Consider the following 6,241-nt stretch of genomic DNA (forward strand, 5'->3'; position numbering starts at 1 on the left):
TTTATCATACAATCCTTCACCAATTCTGTTTCTGAATCCAATTCAACCAATGCACTATAAATTCTTTTTATATGAGCTTGAGATTGATCTCTAATCTGTTTCATCAAATTTACATCCTGTACTGTAATACCAACTTTTTGATCCAAACGCCACCTCATTGACAATTGGTTGTAATAAAACCAAGAATATTCAATATTTTCTTGTTTCAAATCTACTAAAGGTTTAAGTTGCCAATCTCGTCCTACCGGAAAGAGTAATTCCTTATAAGAAACTTTATCCAAATTAACTCCCCTTGATATCCCCTCTATTATCTGTCCTGGACTTGCCCAAATAGGGATCTTATAATTTATTCTATAATAATATTTCTTCCAAACTCGAAGTAAGGCACTTCTTAAAATATGAGCCTTAAAATTTCTGTCTACTTTTTTTATCATAAATTAGATATGCCTGCCAACCAAATCTTCGGCTAACTTAACAAAGGTATTGGTTATATGTCTAGGTATTTCAGGAATATTTAGTTTCTCCATCTCCTCATAATATGACTAAAATAATGATTTTTGTTCTGATCTTTTGGTTGCAGTTATAATTTTGATTTCTACCTCTGATATTGGGTCGTAGCCGTTGGCATCTATTCCTATCCCAAACATCCAATTTTGTCTTTCCCATTTATTTTGTTCCAGGAACCAACTGCCATTCTTGATTGTAAGAGTCACCAAATTACAGTTATCCCTTCCACAGGAGTCTGCTGTTGTATTATTCTTTTCAAACAAGATGTGCTCCATCTCCTTTGGGTCTTGGGTATGCCACTTAATACATGACCACCACTTACATCTGACCGTGGAGACTGAAGACCCATCCGTTGGGCACAAATACTTATGGTTTGGGATGTAGCTGTGGATTCAACTGATCCCTCCACAACCATCTATTGTGGCCCAATAATTAGCTGCCTTACAAACATCAAAGGTTACGCTAAAACTGGAGTGTGGGTTGGATTTCCATTGAGAGATCCCTAATAGTGCCTGGTCCCTAACACTCCTATCTGTTCTATGTGTTCGGATTTGTAAGGCCCAACTATCAGGATTAGACTTCAGGTTATAACACTGATCTTGGACCCCTTTTTTACAAACTTTATATGTAGTTCTATTGTATGTACAGGAGCTAGGGGAGCTATCTTGGCACCCTTCTGGTTTCATTGTATAATACATCAAAGTCTTAGTTATCTGGCTTCCTTGTTTTGTAATCTTGATGCAGTTTTGACAATCCTGGTTTCCCTGTGTTTTTGTTCTTTCTTTGTGTGTATTACTCAATAGTTTTCTATTAGAGCGTTTCTGCGGTATGACCTCTTGTGTAGCCATTGCACTGATTTGTATAGGAATGTGTGTGTATATTCCCCATATTAAATAACCAACAGATATTATGATCTGTAGAATCCTCATGTCTTCCACCATGCGTAGAGAGACAGCTTCCAGAGTGTCTCAGCAAGATCTGATGTTCACACCGTGTGTTGAGAACCCGTTGCCGGTAGGGTTCGACAGGGTGTATTTCTTGTAAATTTCAACACTAAAGGTTTGTCAGTTTTATCCACCTTGTAAGTTACTGGATTGGCAGGTGCAGCTGCTTTCAATCTACTCCAGTGGACCCAGGACTTTCCCTCCAAGGTTTTCACTGCCAATGGAGAACACATGACAACAGTATATGGTCCTTTCCATCTTGGGCTCAAGGGATCTGATTTCCAGTGCTTTACCCATACTCTATCTCCTGGTTTGAACCAATGTGTTGCCGTGACCGCTGGAGGGGGTTGTTGTTCCATCATATAATGGCGCAAATTTGAAACAGCTAAATTATGAAGCTGTAACTGGTGTAACAATTTCTGTTGGTCTATTCCCCCCTTATGAGCCAAGTCCGGCCAGCCCTGACTGTCAGGTTTAAATAGACAAGGGGGACGGCCAAACATGAGCTCATAAGGGCTAAGTTGCAATTTAGTGCGGGGGGCCAGTCTGAGTGCATACAAAACCATAGGCAAAATGTCTGGCCAATGGAGATGAGTTTCCAAACAAAATTTGGTAATAAGGGTTTTAATTGTACAGTTAGCCCGTTCCACTTTACCAGCTGATTGAGGGTGAAAAGCACAATGAAATCTCCACTTTATACCTAATGCCTGGGCTAAAGCCTTATTAATTTGATGTACAAACTCAGGGCCATTATCTGATGAAATCTTAGAAGGGCAACCAAATCTAGGAATAATTTCTTTAAGAAAGATTCTGGCAACCTGTATAGCTTTCTTATTTACAGTCGGAAAGGCCTCAATCCACCCTGAATAGGTATCAATTATAACTAGCAGGGCTACATATTTCTTACTCCTAGGCATATCAGTAAAATCAACAACGACATAGTCCATTGGAAAATAAGCGATTGGTTGTTGACCAGGCAATACTACCGGTCCTTGGCGTGCATTGGTTTGAGCACAAATGGAACATTGAGAACACACTTGGGCCGTTAGCGAAGAAGCAAAGGGAAGATAGAAAAATCGTTCAAGCTGCTGTAATAATGCAGTTTTTCCCAAATGATGTTGCTTATGGGCCTGAAAAATAAGGGGGCAGGCAAGTGCAAGAGGAACAGCAATGCGTCCATCGGGAAGGGTGTACCAGCCTTTAACCAGTTCGGCTTGTACATCCTGCTTCAATTTTTGGCTTTCCTCTTTCGTATATGTAGGATCAAGTTTTTCCAAGTAAGTGTCTAAATACATGAACCTGGTGACATCTGACTGGAGGGGGGGGGCTTCTAACGCGGCTCTTTTGGCTTCTTTGTCTGCCTTCCTATTGCCCTGGGTAATAAGGCTTGAGTCTTTTTGATGTCCAGGACAATGGATGATTGCAACTTTAGACGGTATCTGAGCCGCTTTAATAAGTCTCTTAATCAAAGTTGCATATTGGATGATCTTGCCTGTGGAGTCCAAATATCCTCTTTCTTTGTAGATGGCAGCATGTGCATGAATTGTTAAAAATGCATACTTACTGTCCGTATACACATTTAAAATCATTCCTGCAGCTATTTCCAATGCTCGGGTTAGGGCATATAATTCCGCAAATTGTGCACTTGCTTGGCTAGATAATTGTGCTGATTCTACAGTTGCAGTTTGGGAAACAATTGCTTACCCAGAGTATCTAATTCCTTGATCCATAAAGCTGGATCCATCGGTAAACCACTGAAAGTCTGGATTATGCAATGGTTGGTCCGTAAGGTCAGGTCTGCAAGAATATTGTAGTTCTATTGTTTGCATGCAGTTATGCATGGGCATAGTTGAATCTGGTATTGGCATAAGAGTGGCCGGATTGAGAGTAGAGCATTGTTGCAGTGTAACTTGTGGATTTTCTAATAAAAGAGCCTGTATCTTATGCATCCTTTGATTGCTAATCCACAAATGTCCCTTATTGTCAATAATTGTATGCAGGGCATGACTAGTACAAACAGCCACTGAAGCAGAAAAGGTTAACTTATTTGCCTCCTGTAGTAACAGCATAACTGCTGCTAGAATTTTTAAACATTGTGGCCATCCTTGTGCTGCCATATCTAATTGCTTTGACAGATAAGCGACTGGGCGATTCCAATTTCCTTGTTTTTGGGTAAGGACTCCTAAAGCCACATTCTGTCTCACATCGACATAAAGTGAAAATGACCTAGATATATCAGGTAGTCCTAGAGCCGGTGCTGTAGTGAGAGCTCATTGAAGGTGTTGCATTGCTTGGGTCTGCTCTTGTTGCCACGAAAGAGGTTCCTTTTCTGGCCCTCTTAAAACTTGGTACAATGGTTTAGCTGTGAGAGCGAAATTAGGAATCCAAATTCTACAGAAGCCTGTAATCCCCAAAAAGGCTCTAACTTCCTGTTTTGTTTGGGGGTTGGGAATCTGTAACACAGCTTGCTTTCTCTTGGGGGCCCAAAGTTCTCTGTCCTTGTGATAGTTCATATCCTAAATACATTACAGTCATCTGAACTAATTGTGCTTTTCTTTTGGACACTCTGTAGCCACAGTCTTGTAACATCCTGAGCAGTCTGGATGTGTTTGCAAACCAATCCTCCCTGTTTTGTCCAGTTATCAGAACATCATCCACATATTGAAGGCAACAGTCCTCTTGTCTGACTAACTTCAAATATGCAAGATCTTGGGCTAAAGCTTGACCAAAACATGTAGGTGAATTCTTAAAGCCTTGTGGTAGCCTAGTCCAGGTATATTGAGTCTTAACTTGTGTCTTTGGATTAGCCCATTCAAATGCAAAGATCTGCTGACAACTCTCAGCTAAAGATATGGTGAAAAATGCATCCTTTAAGTCCACAACTGAAAACCATTTAGCGGATGCGGGTATTGTACTCAAAAGAATATATGGATTAGGAACAGTCGCGTGTAGGGTTAAGGTTAGTTTATTAACGGGGCGGAGATCTTGAACTGGTCTCCACTGTCCGTCGGGCTTACAAACAGGTAGAATTGCAGTATTCCAGGGTGACTGAATTTTTCTAATGATTTTTGCTATTAAATATTTTTGGATTAATTCTTGAATGGCAATAGCAGCCTCTGAAGTACAATATTGTTGGGGCACTCTAACAGGATATGCTTGCGGTTTTAGTTCCACCATAACAGGCGTGGCATATTTCGCAAATCCAGGGGGGTTATCCTCTGCCCACAGGAGTGGGACATTAAATTGTTGCCACTTAGTGCTTTCTATTTCTTCTTCAGTTACTATCATTATGCGCCATATTTCTTCCACTGGGTGGCGCACTTGAATTGTTTCCCATTGTCAAAGGAAATAGTTGCCTTTAAATTATTTAACAAATCTCTTCCCAATAATGGGACTGGGCAGTCTGGGACATATAAAAATTGATGTTTAATGATTCCTTGTCCCACTTGGCATGTTAGGGGTTCCAGGAGTGGTCGAGATTGAGTTTCTCTGGATACTCCCTGAATTTGGATGGTCTGGTTTGATGGCTTGCCAATAGATTTATTTAGGACCGATCTGGTAGCTCCCGTGTCAACTAACATTGGGACAAAAATTTCCCAACATACACTGAAGCGGCATCTGACCAACATCCTTCTTAGTCTGGTTTCCTCCCATTTCTCCCTAACACACTACCACCAACCCAGAGTGTCGGACGTTCCAACGGTCACTTTTGGGAAATGTGATGGTTTAACCACCCACACAATCCTACCTGTTGAAGACTTAAGGACGCCGCCTTCTCTTCTAGGGGGTGATCAATCCCCTCTTCTGATCCAAATGGGATCAGGTACCCCTTTTATAATACTTGCCTGCAGGCGTTCCAGACCCTCCCGTGGATTCAAGTCCCGTCTGCTACTCTCGGTGGATCCTTGACTGGAGTGCTTCACTGGTGGGTGAGTTCCTCTTTCATTCTGTCAAGGTCTCCCCGTAGACAAGTGCCACGGAGCCGGCTTGGAGGAGTCGTCGTTAGGAGAGAGGCTACCCACCAGGGCAGTCCATCTGGAAGGTCAACGTCCTCTTCCTAAGAGTCCCGGCAGAGTCACCAGAATTCTTGTGGAAAACGAAAGGACTCTTACGAATTCCAGAGGGTTTTAGCAGAGAAGTTTATTGTGCAGGTTCAGAAGCAAAAGCAACAAGCAATTCTGAACCCTGAGGGCGGGTTCAGACTTGAGTTTTATACTTTCCTTTTCTCAGGAACAAAGGAATACACATTGAAATACACATTGTAATACATTAGGTTTGTTTCTCACGGATATACAATGGAAGGTTTGCTACATACATTGTATCCATGCGTAATGTGCATTAGGTTAGTCACATACTACTGACACAGCACTATTCTAGTATTTGTTCATTATTCTACCTTAATATAGTGGTTAAGCTGCTAGTCTAGAAACCAGGAAACTAGGCCTGCCTTAGGCAAGGAAGTTACTTTGAATCAGTCATTCTCAGCCCAGCCCACTTCACAGGGTTGTTGCTGTGGGAAAAAATAGGAGGTAGGAGGTGTTGAAAGAAAAATCTTCATCAGGGTCCAGTCCAAGCCGGAAATAAACAACATGGAGACTGCTTTAGAAAGAAGGTTGTAGCTTATTGAAGAGGAGAGCCAGACAGAAAGATGGCTCTGGAAAAACAACTGACCACATGGAGCAGAGTGGTGAGCTTTTAAACCTTCTGGGGCTTTTGAGGTTGTTTCCTGTTCCTGTTTGAGGCTTTGCATTTCCTGTGTCATGTACTTTGACCTGAGTCTGAGTATGCCC

This window comes from Protobothrops mucrosquamatus, unplaced genomic scaffold (genome assembly GCF_001527695.2).
Source record: "Protobothrops mucrosquamatus isolate PMUCROS unplaced genomic scaffold, P.Mucros_1.0 scaffold352, whole genome shotgun sequence".
Taxonomy (NCBI): domain Eukaryota; kingdom Metazoa; phylum Chordata; class Lepidosauria; order Squamata; family Viperidae; genus Protobothrops; species Protobothrops mucrosquamatus.